Source organism: Neofelis nebulosa, chromosome X (assembly GCF_028018385.1).
Source record: "Neofelis nebulosa isolate mNeoNeb1 chromosome X, mNeoNeb1.pri, whole genome shotgun sequence".
NCBI classification, from domain to species: domain Eukaryota; kingdom Metazoa; phylum Chordata; class Mammalia; order Carnivora; family Felidae; genus Neofelis; species Neofelis nebulosa.
The window spans coordinates 16537423-16552832 of record NC_080800.1 but is presented as its reverse complement, the minus strand read 5'-3'; positions in this window follow the sequence as shown (position 1 = coordinate 16552832).

Here is a 15410-nt window from a genome sequence, read left to right as displayed (position 1 = left end):
TGCAGCGGCTGTAAGGGCTTTGGGGCGGGAAGAGGAGCAGGAGGGAGGCTAGTGGCCTTGAAGTGAGTGAAGGAAGTGAGAGAGGGAAGGGATGGGAAAGCAGCAAATAAAGGGCATATTGTTAAGCCAGCTGCCACAATAAGTGACTGGAGCTTAGTTCTGTGGGCAAATGATTTAAAAAGCATAAAATACATGCTTCAAGACTATCCCACAAGCCAAGAGAGCCAAGAGCACTGGGGTATTTATGTATTGACCGCCATGGTCATTGGCTGAGGATTGCTGACATATTGGGGAAAGGGGAGCATAGATGTTAATTTCCCAATACATCTTGCCTTTAAATTGACCTTCCACAACTCTGGAAAAAGCCTTCAGGTACAGGAAAGTAGATAGTGGCAGCTGGAAATTGTCTAGAGCCCATTAAACTGGATAGTTGCAGAGCAGGGGTATACTGATGGCATTGCTATGCTTTCTTGTGTTAATTTGACCTATTTTCTATTTAAATACTCAATCACACATAGACACCTCTAATATAGGTATTTCCTTCCTAACACATTCAATACCTTCCTCTTGATCTTAGCTTTTAACTTCATCCTACTGTCAATGTTTTTCTCTTTGACCCTTGGCCCCACAGCCAACTCCTTGAATTCACCCTTTTCTACCACCCTAAATATCATCAGCCATTTGATTGACTTCATTCCCATGGCCAGCTTCTCTGGATCATGTTAATTATTTTCTTTTGCTTCTCTTAAGCTCCCATTCACTGGGCATTCCAATTAGCATAGACCTCACCAATAATAGACCCAGTATATGTGTACAGAATAACTATTGAGGGATAATCCATAACCATGCTGATTTGGAAATACTTCAGATTTGTGTTATATCTCAGTTTGATTCTTGTGTTTTCCTGACAACTAAAGACTCACTTTCTGTGTCAGCTGTCAGTTGCCAGATAATGCTGTGTAACAAAACACCCCAAGACTCAATGTCCTTAAACAATAAGCATTTATTTACTTCATAAAACTGTGGGTTGGCAGTTTAGACTCAATAGTGTTTCTAATCTCCCTTGGACTCACTAACTGGTCTTTCAGTCAGCTGCAGCTCAGATAGGTAAGCTCAGCAGGAATGACTAGGGAAATTCAGCTCTGTTCCTCATGTCACATTTTCCAGCAGGATAACCATGGCATGTTCTCATGGCAAACACAGAAGAAGAGCAAGAAAATGAAAACACGCAAGGTTCCTTGAAGCCTAGACTTGGAACTGACCCACCATCACTTCCACCACATTCTGCTGGCTGAAAGTTACAAGGCCAACTCAAATTCAAGGGAGGGAAAATAAACTCTGCCTCTTTAGTGAACGAAATCCCAAGATCATGTGGTAAAAGATGTGGCCAAAGGAAGAGGTAGAGAATTAAGGTCATTAAGTTATTCCACCATATTTTACTACTTGTTGTCTGACTTAGAATGTTGAGCATATGTTTCTTTCCCTTTTCAGCTCAAAGCTTCTATGGCTTAAAACATCCAAATAAATACAAGCAGCAGTGTTTTACTGATTTGAATTATTAGATATTGCCTCAGTTCTCTATTTCTATATTTTATTTTATTTTTTATTTTTTAATATATGAAATTTACTGTCAAATTGGTTTCCATACAACACCCAGTGCTCATCCCAAAAGGTGGAATACTACGTGGCAATGAGAAAAAATGAAATATGGTCTCTATTTCTATATATGTAACCATCAAAGAAAGAACTATGGAAAGTGTGATTTCAGTCATAAAATATCCCTACAAATTTTGAAAACAGGATTGTCAGTCCCCAACTAAAGATCAATCTGGAGCCAAAGTTAGATCAAATCACCCACAATCTTAGAGTTTCTCTATTTTGTATTGGAGAGAGGGATGTTCCTCTGCTGTCTGCCATCTTCATCGGAAGACAGGCAGTACAAGAAGGTGTTTAAAGTGTGTGTAATTTATGAGAAGGAACAAAGAAACCGCCACTATTACCACCATTACCATGGCCATATTATATTAAATCAGGATAGAAGAGGTTACTGAATTGGCTTTTCAAACAGGGTGTCTCCCCAGAGACATCTCTGCCAGTGACATCAGCAGGAACATGAAGTACACAGTGTTCACTGGAGAGAACATACAAAATATTCAAGATGCTGATGATCCTGTGAATCAAATGGCCCTGCTGTGCCCTGCTCAACACTATTTCTGTTCCGTGTGAGGTGTGTGTCCTGAATTTGATTTACTATCTTTAATGCCATTCACTCACAAGGCAGTGGGTAGATGCCATGAAGGGCTCCAATTAGGGCCTGAAAATCCAGTACAGTGCAAATGAAGCATAACAATTTGAAACAGATATATAGCTGTGGAGAGGGAAAGGATATGAGGGCAACGTGTTCCTAATTTCCTGCTTAGGGAGAAGAGACAGCGCAGAATGGTGGTTAAGAAGCCAGGTTTCTGAGACAGTCTCAGGTTTGAGTCCAGACTCTGCAATTGCTCGCTGTATGACTTAAGGCAGGTCTCTTATCCTCTTTCAGCCTCAGTTTCTTAATCTGCAAAATGGATCCACTGTTGAAACAACCTTGAAGATTTAATGAAGGGGAAAATCCATATGTAAAGCACACCTGGAGGTAACTACCAAAAGATAAGTGCTCAATGAATGTGGACTATACATTTTTAAGCTGGAATGTACTTAGGATGTCATTCAATCCAGGCCCCTCTTTCAGAATTTGAAAACAGAGCCACAGAGAAGCTGAAGGAGTCCCCCTCGGTTACACAGCTAGTGGCACAATCAGGGCCGAAAACCCAGGGTGTCCGGATTCCCATGCCTCTGTATTGTCCCTTCACTACCACACCCTGTTGTGACGTGCAACCCTGCCTATCCTTTTCCACAAAGTGGAGCTTCACTAAAGAGCCGGGGGCGGGGGGGGGGGGGGGGAGGGTTCCCCTTCCCCTGGATAGTCACATGTCAGGCACAGGAAACTGAATGGTGTGGAATTTTCTAATGTGGCACTCACCGCCTGCTCACTTTCATCTGCTGCAAGTGTCTCTGGGAAATAAAATATTGGCAGGTTTGTCCAACAGCTGCTCAGCCTAGAGACCACAGCTTATTTTGGTCCATTTATGTTAACTCATCTGTCTTAAGCTCTTTGTTAGTGACTCACCCCATACTGCTACCAAAAATATACACCAAAATCCAAGAATCATTCATATGAAGGGCAAACCTCTTCCTTAAAATACCACATTTTTGTCTTGTGTTTATGAAATGTTTCCTTCCTCCTGCCTCCACATCACATTTTCTTCTTTCTTCCTTCATCTTTGATCACCTTCAGTGGCATGGAAACTACATGGTGTGGTCAAGAGAATTCTAGAATGGATTTCAGAAAACCTGGTTTTGGTACTGATCTGACATTCTTTAGCTGTGAAAACCTACCAAGTCACAACTGGTGTGCAACTCACTTTCCTTATCTGTAAGATGGGAGGGTTGTGCTAGCTCTACAGTTCGCACCAGTGTAACTGCCAGGAACTTCATTACTGTTCCCTCCAAGGATTCCTTTTCTTCCTTCCTTTACTTTTTATAATTGGCCACAGAACAGAAGTTTTATATCTCCTCCATCATCACAGCACAAAATCCTGAGGCTATAGGGAATAGTCTCCTTGTTCTTCTGTAAGCGTGACAAGCCGAGGTACCATCCTTAGGTGCTGGCAAAAGAGACCACTGCCCTGGGCCCCCTGATTTCCAGGGTCTTGCTCTGACCTTCCCCCAGGCACACCCTTCCCTGCAAAGCACAGCCAGTGATGTTAAAACATTGTGCCCATCCAGAGCCCCTGCCCCATCTAGTCCACGTTCTGGGTACACAACCCCAGAGTACACTGCCCAAAGGGCCAAGAGCTGGTTTCCAGGGCCAGCATGGGCCCCTTCCCTGGTTCATCTTCCCAAGAGCTGACTGTATCAAAAGTGTGCACATCCTTAATTCACAGAGCCATCAGAGGGTAGCTGTTTGGGGGCAGTGTGGACAGAACTCAGACATGCAGGCAGGGGTGACCACTCGCATTGTGCAAGATCCCTCATGGTAATGGGAAGATCATGGCGTGGGAAGAGAAAGAGGGATTGACCTCTGGCTGGAACCAGAAGCCAGAAGCTGGCTTACCCTGTACCACCAAGTTCAGCTGCAAAACCCTGAGAAATCCAAAAGTACTAAATCTAAACCTGACCTGCGAGGCCAATACTCAAGTTTGAATGGCAGAATAGGTTTTACAATTTTTAACATTTAAACATAAAGTCCGGAGCCCCTAGGTGGCTCATTTGATTGAAGGTCTGACTCTTGATTTCATCTCAGGTCACAATCGCAGGGTCGTGGGATCAAGCCCCACATCGGGCTCCACACGGAGCATAGAGCCTGCTTAAGATTCTCTCTCTCTCCCTCTGCCCCTCTCCCCTACTTGCATGCTCACTCTCTCTAAAATAAAAAATGATTAAAAACTAAAAATAATAAATAAATAAATAAATAAATAAACATAAAGTTCATGAACCCCATTCATATTTTTCCCTGGGCTTCACAAATGTTAGGGACAGGCCTACCTTCACACTTGCTGTTCCCCCTCCCATCTTCCCTCTTCACTTCTCTGACCATCGTGTTTAAACTAGCTCCCCACCCCTCATGCCTCTATGCCCTTGCTATCATTTATATCTTACTACAATTAGATATTTTATTTATTTGTATGACTCCTCCATTAGAGTCGAAACTCCAAACCATCAGAAATGTTCCTGCCTCATTCACTACTGTATTCCCAGCCCTTCAAATAGTGCCTGACACATAGGAGGGGCTTAGCAATGTATTTGTCAAATTAATGTGTGAATCCGATAATGAATGGATTTCAATTCCCATGCATTGTTCTCTATTCTGGGCTTAATGTTTTACAACATGAAAACCAAACCAAAACAAAAAAGAGCTTTTTAAATAGGCCAACTCACTTGCATTTCAAATTTTATTTCAGTTTTATTTTAGTTTTAATAAACCTGCTGAACACAACCCTCCGTTCTTCCAGCTCTCTTGCTCTATTTTTACCATTATGTCTGTTCTTATTACAGAGATCTCCAGCCCCTTCAGCTCTCCATATCTTCATCTGTCTCCTTGCCTCTTCTGTCTAGAATTCATGGCACATCATTTTCAACCGTTCTTTTGCCTATTCCCTCAAGGACCTTGCCTTTTAACCCAACAAAACCCTAATTCTGGATCAAATGAAGGAACTTTTCCATTTCTACACTTCAGCTACTTTAAAGGATAATAAATTTACAGAGGTAGCAAAATGATCTAAAAATATAGTCATTTCTTTCCCGGCCAAAACTCTTGCCTACCAACTATTGCACATTCTTTACATGACTAAAATTAAATACGCAAAGTCTTCCATGGCATTTAATTAGCAATCTGGCAGAAAGCAAATGCTGCTCTACTTTCATTCACAAATTTTAGTTTGATTACATTCCATACCCTTTTCCAACCCAAGATGGTTGGGTTCAAATCTCTGGTTAAGAAAATCTAAGGTAAATGTTACACCACTTTTAAAAACCTTGAAACTCATACAATCAACATGTTCCCCTCTTTTTTTTTTTTTCAGCTAGAGTGACATAGATTCTTTAGTCCTGTTTTGCGATCTCCTCATAAAATTCCAGATCTCTCTTCAAAAGAGAATTGACAATAAAAAAGCAGAATACAATATCGTGCATGTATATGACTGCTACTATGTTTAAAAATATAAATGTGTATGGGCAAAGAATAGAAGGCAACAAATAAAAATGGCAGTTGTGCCAGGAATTTTGTTTCTTTTCTCTTCATACTCTTAGATGTCATAATATTGTTTTTACAATCAAAAGTGAGGACAGGGGGCGCCTGGGTGGCTCAGTCAGTTGGGCGGCCGACTACGGCTCAGGTCATGATCTCGCGGTCTGTGAGTTCAAGTCCCGCATCGGGCTCTGTGCTGACAGCTCAGAGCCTGGAGTCTGCTTCTGATTCTGTGCCTCCCTCTCTCTCTGCCCCTTTCCTGCTTGGTCTCTGTCTCTCTCTCTCTCAAAAGTAATAAACATTGAAAAAAAATTTTTTTAAGTGAGTACAGGATAGGGAGGAAGGAGAGAAAGGCAATTTAACTGTAGAAGGGATAGCATATCATTGCAATAATCAAATTTCTTTTAAATTTCAAATCATCATTGGTTCCGCTGACACCTAAAAGTGGCCATCTCTGTGACCATTAATAAATGTTCTAAAAAAAATCAAAGTGGTCATAGTAGGACACTTATAATCCTGTAGTTTTAATGTCACATGCATCCTACTTATTACAAATGTCTTACCAGCCACTTTTGTAATCCCAAAATACAGAGAATTTGAGATATTTTGCATGATCCCAGAGCCTGGATCAAGTTGCAAGAGAAAATCACTATAAACCCTCATGAAAAGACAACAATATTTTAAAGATTATAAATAATAAATGTATTACAAAAATTACCTCATAATGTATACATATTGCTTTTTCAATGACAAAAATGGAAGCCCAGGCCCAAGAGATTCAATTCTTGCAGGAAAATAAAATATCTGTAAAACTGGAATAAGCCTCCAAACTTGGAGGAAAATGAAGAGAGGGCCCTACCATTCCCTTCAGGTCCAGATCCACAAAAAACTCAGTGTTTCAGTAAACAAAGTGAGGTGAATAATCCATTTGTAATAGCATAAATTTCATGAGGTTATCTTCTAATCAGGACAAAAGTAAACCGTAGACATAAACATGTCTTGCTAGTGCCTTCTCCATAAATATCATCGTAATTCAATAATTGTGTTCATTTCCTTAGAAATACCTTAATTATTATTCCACACTCTTGCATATAAATGTGAGTAAAAACAAACAAACTTAAATAGAGAACATTCCAGCATCCCAGTAGATTCACTTTGAAATTCAATCTTTCTTAGCAATTCTGTTCCTGTTATTTAAAAAAAAATTTCAGACATACCTGCTTGTTTATCTCAAGGAATCCTTCAAGGGGCAAGAAGACTAAATTGGTACAGTTTAATAACCCCTGTGCTTTTTAATAAAGAATGATGGTAAACTATAAACATTTTAGTTAAATTATCAATGATAACATGCCTTTAGTAGCATTCAATTTACCCCAAGAGCAAGTTGTTTATTGTTTCATTTATTTATTGTATTCCTTTATTTGCTACCAAAATTTGTTTACAAAAATAATGAAAAAAGATGGAAATAAAAATTAAGTGCATAGATCATGGAGCAATATCTGTAGAAGCAGCAGCAACTGATTGTACCACCTCTTTAGCATGATGCTGTAATCATTTCCTAGGCGGCCTGCTAACACTCCATGCAAAGCATCATTATTAAGTAATAAAGCATGAGCAGGGTGAAGGCTGATGGAATAATTCACACTTACCGCTCTGTGTTGTTTGAGTTCAAGTCAAGGGACATCGCTGCTACTAAACGTGTTTTGTTAAGCAACAATAAAGAGTCCTGGGAGATTCTCTTGTAATTCTCATTTTTAAATAAGAGCCAAAGAAAAAGTCTTATTTCTAACAACAGAGAAATCCACTAGCACTTTTCAAGTATACGTACCTTTTGAATAAAAGGTAAATCGCACTCGAGGGAAGGAAGCTAGTTCTGGGGGAATCATAGTGATTCCTCCACACTCTATGGTGCTACTTTTTAGGTTTCCGTATTTGGAGGGTCATAAAGTGCTTTTGTCAGAGTTTGCCTGAATCATTGAAGATAATAGGTGGTACCTCACAGATAAGTGAGGGGACGAATAAAGGTTGAGGGCTACTGGTTTAACGGTTCCAAATGAAAGATGATTAAGTCACTTAAACCAGTGTTTCTTAATTTACCTGCAAAGCTACTTTTAAGGCAGAGGGATATAAACTCTTGAAGTTCCACCATCTTCCCACCTACCCTAGAGTCTGGTCTGAGGGCTTGGTTCAAACCAGATTCAGTGGCTTGGGCAAGTTGCCCCCAAAAAGCAGACCTGGAGACTAGAATGTGAGTGGTTTATTTGGGAGGCAATCCCAAGAAGCACCGATGGGAGAGTTAGGAAGTGAGCCAAAAAGGTAAGGAATTAAATCCGCAGTACTTTAATGAACAGGTTATCTCTGTGGCCATGAGGCTCAATCCCACTGGGGGCTGTTGGGAAACAGTACAGAGGTAAGTCAAAGCTTCCTCCCCACTCCCCCACCCCTACCGAAGGTCAAGAAAGCTGGAGTATTTAAATCCCAGCTCCCATTCATCATTGACTAAGGACAGATCCCTGGATGATGAACTGTCTACTACTCAGACCAATAGAAAGGGCTCAGGCAGATAGCTGCACGTGGTTGCAGTTAAGACATCAATTGGCTTATACATGAATGATGAGTGTCAAGGGGACATGGGTGGGTCCCAAATAGTCGGCTGCACTCTACAAGCTTGAGACTGCAAGCTTGACTTCTCTCAAGTCTCTGTTTACCATAAAATTCACAAACTTTGCATCTATTTTCATTATAATCTCCATATGACGAAAGTGCTGCTCTAGGAATATGGACTATATTGATCTGGTTGCCTTAAGTACCTGTCTCTCACATGCCTTTAAGAACCTAGGGTTGTCACACTCCCGTTTTGAGGGAACCGGGAGCAAAGATAATCAGTTTCTGGCTATACCCGTTTGGGCAGGGATCGGGAGCAGGCAATCTTGGCAAAACTTCTCTATGCAGGCTTCACTCAGGAGTATACCAATTCAATGCCTCCCACTTCAATTTTCCATTTCCTGTGGAATTTTCCAATGCGTCATGAAGTCCCATGGAGTCTCTGTCTTTGCTGGCCTCCCTCACCCAGAAGTTGAGACCTCCTCTTGACTGTGCACACAGGCTTAGACAGCTATTTCTAGCCCATCTTTCAATAGTTCTTGTACCTCAATTCAGATACCTGGGCATCCATAAGCCTTGGCTCCAGACTCCAGTTCTGGCAATTGTCTCATTTGCAAGGCTTTCCCCACCATATACCCCAGCTTGAATAGTCCAGTTCTTTCTTGGTCCCTGTGTCTAAATTCCTGTCTTGGTAATGGGTCTTATCTTCCGATCTCCTCTAGTGCTAGGGCTTCATCTTGTGGTCATCAATCCTTGTTATGGGTTGAATTGTGTACTCCCTACCCCCTAAAAAATTTTTGTGTTAAAGTCCCTCAGTACCTCAGAATGTGCCTTTATTTGGGACATAGGTCTTTACAGAGATAACCAAGATTAATAAGGTCATTAGAGTGGGCCCTAATCCAATCTGACTGGTGGTGTCCTTATGAAAAGGGGGAATTTGGACCCAGAGACATCCATAAAGGACGATTATATGAAGACACAGGGAGATGACAACTATTTACAAGCCTCAGAGAGAAGCCCGGAACAAATTTTTCCCTCACAGCCCTCAGAATGAACCCTGCCGACACCTTGATCTTAGACTTCTAGCCTCCAGAATCATGAATCAAGAAGGCTTTGCTGTTTAAGCCACCCAGTTTATGGTGCTTTGTTACCGCGGCTTCTAAACTCCATCAGGCTGGCGTGCTACCTGGTTTCCCCTGCCCTTCTACCTGGATTCATCCATTTCTCTCTCCCCCAGTTCCTTCTAAATGCATTCGACCTGCTCATTAGAACTCCCGGAACCTCTTCGGTTCCTAGCGCAAGTTGTTTGCCTGAAATTACAACAGCTTTTTACCACGCCCTGTGGATGCTGTACTTCACCTGCTAAAGTCAATCCCTCTTTTCCCAGTACCCACTGCCCTGACCCTGGCAGATGGGACAAATCCCAGGCCTTAACCTTTCTTGATCTTTCCCCACTTGACATTGACCAACAAGTTATGCCATATTCTATCATAGAACATCTTCCTCTATTCAACATTGACTAATTATCATAGAACATTGCCTTTCTAGTCTTCTAGATATTATTGCCTACTACCAGGGCTTTATATCTCTAAAAATAAAATTTTTCATACTAAGCTATTGACAAATTATAAGTTGCTTTCACCTCTCCCCTGGTTGAGGGACCCTCTCCTTTTTTATTGTTGGATATGAGTTAATCAAGTAGACCTAAACCAATGTTGCTCTAAAATTAGGAGAGACTCTGTGGGGCACCTGGGTGGCCAGGTTCGTGGGTGGTCAGTTCATTGAGCACCTGACTTCGGCTCAGGTCATGATCTCACAGTTCATGGGTTTGAGCCCCACATCAGGCTCTGTGCTGAAGTCTCAGAGCCTGGAGCCTGTTTCAGATTCTGTGTTTCCCTCTCTCTCTGCTTCTCTCCTGCTCTCTCTCGCTCTCTCGCTCTCTCTCTCTCTCTCTCGAAAATAAACATTAAAAAAATTTAATAAAAGAAAAGAAAATGAAATTAGGAGAGACTCTGGTAACAAGTACCATCATCAAAAAAAATCATTATTGATATCAGTGCTTTGGTCCCCCAGTCATGGCAGTGAGAGAGAATCAATTTATAAAAATGCTCCAAGGACATTTGATACATATGAAAATGAGTAAAGAAAGAAAAAAGAGTCAAACAGCAACTTTCATTGCCACTTTCTTGGCATACCACAGCAATGTTAGTTTTACCACAGCAATGTTTTCATACCCATTCATATAATTCAGGGGTAGCCTAGAGATAGGTACTCCCTTTGCTAAATAGAAAGGGGTACAATAGGCCATAGGGTACCATGGTTCCATCTTTGTATTTTTCCATTCCTTATACATTCTTACCAGTGTTGTTCTGAGATTTCTGAGATTTTCTACAAGGAGAATGATGTAGATTATTCAGTGGTTTTCAGCTATAATACAATCCACTGAAACCAGATTATCTCCTACTTTGTACTGCCTCTTCCTAAAGTACTCTATTGTCATTACCCAATGATAGTGTTCCCTATGGATATAATGATTTGAACTTGGTGTCCATCAAACAGGGAGGTTTATTGTCTCTTAGTGGCCTGCTGAATTCTATGGTGAGGTATCCTAAGGGGAAAATTAGAAGTTGCTTGAAATCATAATTTTAATTACACGCTTGTTCTAAATGCTCTGAACTATTTTTCTAACTCAACTTTAAGCTTTTAGTCAAGTTATTTTTAAGATTTCTCTTTGAGGGGCGTCTGGCTAGCTCAGCTGGTGGAGTGTTCGACTCTTAATCTCGGGATTGTGAGCTCGAGACCCACATTGGATGTAGAAATTACTTAAAAATAAAACCTTTTTAAAAGTTTCTTTTTGGGTGAAATAGTAGCATCATACAGTGTAGAACTGAATGAAAGCTTAGATCTTTAGTCCTATGCTCTTCTTATGTGGAGAACGAAACAAACTCAGAGAGGAGAAATGACTTACCCAAAGAGGAGAGATGACTCACCCAAAGTGACAGAGCTAAGTAATAGCACGGATCCAAACCCAGATATTGTAACTCATGAACAAATGATCTTTGGTCTACATGTAGAGTATGTACATCTGAACATAACCAACTTTAGATAAAAGTGTTACATTAGTGAAATTTATTTTCTGAACCTCATCCCCCGTGTCCTGAGACTTTTCCTTCCTCCTTGAGAAAACTTAAATTTTTCATTCTCTATTCTCCTTCCCAACTCCTATCAGAGTTTACTTGTTATGGGTCTTAAACCCAGGAGCTTCTCTTCTGTGTTTTGGGTGGCATCTAACTACTTTAATTAGGTCACATGATAACTAGTGCCATATGGCTTCATGCTAAGCTTTTCAAATATGGATTCCTGTTAGTATAAACCCTCTGCCCAATTCTGTGCTCCTGGAGGCTGACCTATTTGGACTGCATCAGGGCTCCCTTGTCTTCTGGCTTCCAGTTGAGTTTGAAGAATGGGGAGCATCAGTAGGTCAGACAGTGGGGAGAAGAGCAGGTTTGGGTATTATTCCCTCAGATCTGTTTCCACAGGATCTATAAGCTGGCTGCATCCCTCTGTTGAAGGACATGACTACTGTCAGCTCGCTCAACACAACTGGGTCTCAGTAGCCACTCGCTCCCCTTGCTTCTCCAGGCTCAGAGATGATAACAACTTTTCAATATTACTACTTCCTGGGTAATGCACTCTCCCTCCCTGGTTCCCCTACCCCCTGCAAGTGCTTTTGTAAACAGTCCCTCTATTAAACCCTCTTCAGTTACCCAATTTAAATGTGCCCTCTGTTCCCAGGAAAGACCATACCTGATAGCCAAACAAGATGTTAAATACTTTGACTAAGATATTTAAATCTTTTTATATTAGCACAAGCATGGATATATTAAAGAGAAAATGCAAAATATAAATTTACTGTTTTCTACTAAAGGGGATCTCTGTGGGAAATTTGCGGCACAGTAGCAAATGTAATTCTCTTTCCTTAGGGAAAATTTATGATAACCAGAACTCAATTAGAACTTTGACATTACCACTTTTTTCTGGTCTTTGGCTCAGAGTGAAAAAGAAAAAGGAAAGGAGAAAAATGAAAAGAATTTCATGGCAAGAATTCACCTTACAAAAAGGTTTTCAAATTATGCCCTAAGCTCAGAGCACTTACTTTTCTTAAAAAAAAAATCTGGTATTCACATTCAAAATTTTTTCCTTTTTATATTTCTACTAAGTATAATTTAACAAAAATGCATAAATGTGATAATATCATACATATTTGGATTTTTGGTGCAGTCTTTTTTAATTCTTTTCCTGTTCAGTTTGGCTTCCCTCTCCTCCTCTCTTTCCTCCCTCTCTGACATCTATCCCCCTTCCAAACAATCCATGACATCAATTTCGTATCTATTCATACATGTTTTCTCCAAGCCCATATTTTGTACACACACACACACACACACACATATATACCTCTGCACATATACATTTAAGGTATCATTTTGGTCATTGTTTTAGAAAGATAAGATTATACTGTACATGCTTTTTTCCACCTTGCTTTTCTCAATAAAAAATAGCATTTAGAAATTTCAGGTAAACTGGTATACCTCTCCATCACTTTTTTTAGCTGATTGCACAATATCCCAATCGGTGGATATACTATAATCTAATCTAATTAACTATTCCTTGTTGATGGGCATTTACTTTGATAATCATCTTCTGCCACTACAAACAGTGTGTGTATGTGTGTGTATATTCATTCATAATTGTTGTTCTTCATTTATTTTCCTTTATATTTTTTAAAAAAATGGTTATTTATTTTGAGAGAGAGAGAGAGAGAGACAGAGAGACAGAGTGCAAACAGGGAAGGGGCAGAGACAGAGAGGGAGACACAGAATCTGAAGCAGGGTCCAGGCTCCAGGCTGTTAACACAGAACCCAAAGTGGGGCTCGAACCCATGAACCTTGAGATCAAGACCTGAGCCGAAGTCGGACACCTAACCAGCTGAGCCACCCAGGTGCCCCTGTTGGTCCTCATTTCTAAGACTTGGATACCCTGAAAAGGGATGACTAGTTCAAATGGCCTGGAAATTTTTAGTTTTAATAGATGTTGCCAGACTGTCTTGCAAAAAACTGTAGTAGGTCAGGTATGTCCAGCAATGAATGAGAGTACCCTTTGCCCCGAATCCAACCAGTAATAAGTTACAGATCCTTTTAAATTTTGTACCTGTTTCTTAGGCAATGTCTTATGGTTACCTTAATTTGCATTTCCCTTTGCTAAGAGCATCTTTTCATGTGTTGTTGACCATCTGGATTTGCATTTTGGCCTGTTTTTTTTTTTTTTCTATTGGCAGAGAAATTAGATGTATAAAATAGAAATGTAGAAAGCTTAGGAGATACAACTACAATTTTTTTGGATACTTATCTTCAAATTGCCTATCTTACAGAGAACATTGTTGAAACATTTAAATTGTAAACTGATAGGGGTGCCTGGGTGGTTCAATCAGTTAAGCCACTGACTTCGGCTCAGGTCATGATCTCACAGTGTGTGAGTTCAAACCCTGCATCAGGCTCTGTGCTGACAGATTGTAGTCTGGAGCCTGCCTTGGATTCTGTGTCTCCCTCTCTCTCTGCCCCTTGCCCACTCACACTCTGTCTCTCTCTGTCTCTCAAAAATAAATAAACATTAAAAATTAAAAAAAGAAATTATATCACTATTTTTTAAAATAATAATAATAATAGGGGCGCCTGGGTGGCGCAGTCGGTTAAGCGTCCGACTTCAGCCAGGTCACGATCTCGCGGTCCGTGAGTTCGAGCCCCGCGTCAGGCTCTGGGCTGATGGCTCGGAGCCTGGAGCCTGTTTCCGATTCTGTGTCTCCCTCTCTCTCTGCCCCTCCCCCGTTCATGCTCTGTCTCTCTCTGTCCCAAAAATAAATAAAAAATGTTGAAAAAAAAAATTTAAAATAATAATAATAATAAATAAATAAATAAATGTAAACTGATCTATATTTTTAAATGTTTTCAATCGTTCAATAAAATGTGTTCTCATTCAACAACGTAAGTTAATAAATATTTTCAAGAGTTTTTAAATAATTACCTCTTTAAATCTTTTGCCCATTTTTACATTGAATTAAAAAGTTCTTTTTTATAGGGGCACCTGGGTGGCTCAGTCAGTTGAGCATCTGGCTTCGGCTCAGGTCATGATCTCATGGCCTGTGATGTGGGTTCGAGCCCCACGTCGGGCTCTGTGCTGACAACTCGGAACCTGGCGCCTGCTTCAGATTCTGTGTCTCCCTCTCTCTCTGCCCCTCCCCCACTCATGCTCTGTCTCTCTCTGTCTCAGAAATTAACATTTTTAAAAGGTTCTTTTTTATTAAATATATAATTATGTCTGCCTACTGTTGCTAAAGTTTTTCTAAATATATTGTTTGCCCATTAAAGTTATGAATATTTTCATAATTTTCTAAAATAATATATACCTGGGCTCAGTGTTGGTTAAGTCTAACCTATCCCTCTTGCTACATGTAGTTTCCTAGATTTTTCTAATAGGATACTTACTATTTTCTTCTTAACATTTAAGTGTTTAATCCATCTCAAATTTATTTGTATGTATAAGGTCCAATTTTGTTTTCTTCCAGATGCACAGGTCAGTTATGCCTGCCCTATGTATTAAAAAGTCCATCTTTATTCCACACTTTTCCCTTCTCTTACAATTCTCCCTTCTTTCCCACATTTTCCTGTCTCTCCCAAAAATCTCTAGTTGCTACCACAATTCTCTGTTTTCTCCCACAATTCCTATTCTCTCCCACAATTATCTGGTTTCTCCCAAAATTTTCCACTTTCTCCCACAATCCCTGTCCCTTCCACAGTTCCTTCTGTTTCCCACAACTCTCTCTACAGAGTTCTCCTACAATTCCTATTTCTCCATAATTTTCCCATAGTTCATTATATTTCCCACAACTCTTTGTCACACAATTCTTTATCTTGCCATTAGTTCCCAATTCTCTCCCAGATATCTCAGTTTTCTTCATGAATTT